The sequence below is a fragment of the Nannospalax galili genome, unplaced genomic scaffold, assembly GCF_000622305.1.
Source record: "Nannospalax galili isolate Female #2095 unplaced genomic scaffold, S.galili_v1.0 scaffold1878, whole genome shotgun sequence".
NCBI classification, from domain to species: domain Eukaryota; kingdom Metazoa; phylum Chordata; class Mammalia; order Rodentia; family Spalacidae; genus Nannospalax; species Nannospalax galili.
The window spans coordinates 440,042-442,933 of record NW_008341752.1 but is presented as its reverse complement, the minus strand read 5'-3'; the positions used below and the strand labels follow the sequence as shown (position 1 = coordinate 442,933).

The 2,892-nt window shown below is 48.3% G+C and overlaps 1 protein-coding gene and 1 pseudogene across 1 annotated transcript in view; one reads left to right on the top strand and one right to left on the bottom strand.

Moving 5' to 3' along the window:
* The window catches only part of Lrp8 (LDL receptor related protein 8), a 31,669-nt gene that overhangs the window by 14,292 nt on the left and 14,485 nt on the right, over positions 1-2,892 (bottom strand). The gene's annotated exons all lie outside the window — the stretch shown is intronic.
* On the top strand, positions 1,352-2,261 carry LOC103737466 (annotated as a pseudogene).

Below are 2,892 nucleotides of genomic sequence, written 5' to 3'. Positions count from 1 at the left end.
TTTATTACTTTTATTTTATGTGTATGCGTGTATTGCCTGCATGTAGATAAGCACACCTGTGTCATGCAATGCCCCCAGAGAACAGAAGAGACTGTTGGATTCCCTGGAACTGGAGTTAAGTACAGTTGTTAGCTGCCATGAGGGTGCTGGGATTTGAATCCAGGTCTTCTGCAAGAATAGTCAGTGTTCTTAACCACTGAGCCATCTCTCCAGCCCCAGAATAAAAATAAATTTTAAAAATAAAGATTAAAGCCAGGCATGATGGTACACACCTTTAATCTCAGCACTTGGGAGGCAGAGGCAGGCAGATCTCATCGAGTTCAAAGCCAGCGTGGTCTACATAGGGAATTCCAGGCCAGTTGGGGCTACAGGGAGACCATCTCAAAAAGACTAAAAAAAGCCAGGCATGGTGGTACACACCTTTGGTCCCAGCACTCGGGAGAGGCAGGCAGATCTCTGTGAGTTCAAGGCCAGCCTGGTCTACATAGTGAGTTCCAGGACAGTTGGGGCAATAGGGAAACCCTCTCTCAACAACAATAATAATAATAATAATATAATATATTAATTTTTAAAAAGTAATAATAATAATAATATAATATATTAATTTTTTTAAAAAGCCACATAAGGGCTGGAGAGATGGTGCAGCAGTTAAGAGTACTGACTGCTTTTGCAGAGGACCCATGTTTGAGTCCCAGCACCCACATGGTGGCTAACAACCATCTGTAACTCCATTCTCAGGGGATCCAACACCCTCTTCTGACCTCCAAGGGCAATGCACGACACAAGTGCACCTACCTACATGCAAGCAATATACCCATACACATTAAATAAAAATAAATATTAAAAAAAAGACCACATAAAGCACATTTTTAAACTGGAGTGTTTGGAAAGTGTATTGTGAAACAGTATTCTGTGCCCTCTCGTTCTAAAAACCATCTTCCCTATAAAATTTATCCAGCGCTTTTTCCCTTGGGATTCCATGCCAGCCTTCCATGGTGTGAGGAGAAAGTTTATTTGTTCTGAGTAAGGAAATGACTGACCACTTCCAGGCAATTTCCCCAAACCCATCTCCTCAGTGAATCTGTTTAGACAGTGGCACAGCTTACAAAGCTAACTGGAGGGGGCTGGGGATACTGCTCAGTTGATTAACTGCTTGCCATGAGGACCTGAGTTTAGATTCCCAGCACATGTAAAATGTCTGGCATGGCAACAGGTGCCTCTAATCCCAGCACTGGGGAGGCAGAGACAGGAGGATCCCTTGGCCTGCTGGTGAGCAGCTAGTCTAGCTGAATGAGTGAGCTCCAGGTTCAGAGAGACTGAAAAAACACAGAACTACCGAGGAAGACGCCTGATGTTCATGCATACACATGTACCCCCATCTGTGCACCCAGGGGGCGGCGGGCTCTGGCACCATCTTGTCCCTGGGGCCGTGGGGAGGCCGGAGGGGGAACCTGGGGGGGTGCAGGGGACTAGGGAACAGCCTGGAGTCTGAGGAGCTGGAGCCTGGGGAGCTGCTGCCGGAGCCTGAGCGCGAGCCCGAAGAGGTGCCACCCCCCACCCCTGCCTCGGGAGCCCCCCGACAGCCAGGAGGAAGAGACAGGGCTGGTCGAGGGCGACCCCGGGGACAGCACCATTGAGGACCCAGAGCTAGAAGCGATCAAAGCTTGACTCAGGGAGATAGAGGAAGAGGCCGAAAAGCTAAAGGAGCTACAGAAGGAGTTGGAGAAGCAGTATGAATCTACCCCAGGCAATGCTGGCCCAGTGATTATGTCTATTGAGGAGAAGATGGAGGCTGATGCCCGCTCTATCTATGTTGGCAATGTGGACTATGGTGCAACAGCATAAGAGCTGGAAGCTCACTTTCATGGCTGTGGTTTGGTCAATTGTGTTACTATACTCTGACAGATTTAGTGGCCATCCCAAAGGGTTTGCATATATAGAGTTCTCAGACAAAGAGTCAATGAAGACTTCCCTAGCCTTAGATGAGTCTCTGTTCAGAGGAAGACAAATCAAGGTGATCCCCAAAGGAATCAATAGACCAGAGCATCCCATGTGCCCGCTACCATGCCAGGACCACCAACTACAACAGTTCCTATTCTAGATTCTACAGTCGTTTTAACAGCAGGCTTGGGGGTCGAGTCTACAGGGGCCAGGCTAGAGTGTGTATTAGGAGGAGAGGGGAAAAAGAGGAAAGAAGGAAAAAAAGAATTAAAAACAAAGATATGCTGTGGAAGGGGGAGAATCCCATAACTAACTGCTGAGGAGGGGAAGGCCCAGGGGGTAGGGCAGGGGCTGCTTCTTCCCTCTGGGGATTCACCATGGACACGAATCAACTGTGCAAGCTGCTCCGTTTCCCTGCCCCCCTTCACCACCTTGGGGCCTGCTCAAGGGTAGGTGGGCATGGGTGGTAGGGTTTTTTTCACCCAGGGCTCTGGAAGGACACCCAACTGTTCGGCTTGTTTCCTTCCCTCCATCTTCTCCCTGCCTTTCGCAGTCCCTGCCTGCCTGCCCCTGGCTGCCAGGTCTACCACCCACCCCATCCCTCTTTCCTGGTTCCCTGCCCTTCCACTTTGCCTGGTGAGCTATTATGTTTCCTTTTGTGTTTCTTCTGTTTTAAGTGTCTTTCTTTGCAGGTTTCTGTAGCCGGAAGATCTCCGTTGGGCTGTGGCTCCAGTGTAAATTCCCCTTGACCCTGGGGAAATGCACTACTTTGTTTTGGGGGGTTTGGGGGGTTTTTGTTTTTTAGTTTTGTTTTTTTTCTTTACCTTTTTTCCCTTTTATTTGGAGGGAATGGGTGAAGTGAGAACAGGGAGGTGGGAGGTGGATTTTGTTTATTTTATTTTATTTTTTTAGCTCATTTCCAGGGGATGGGAATTTTTTTAAAATAAGGTG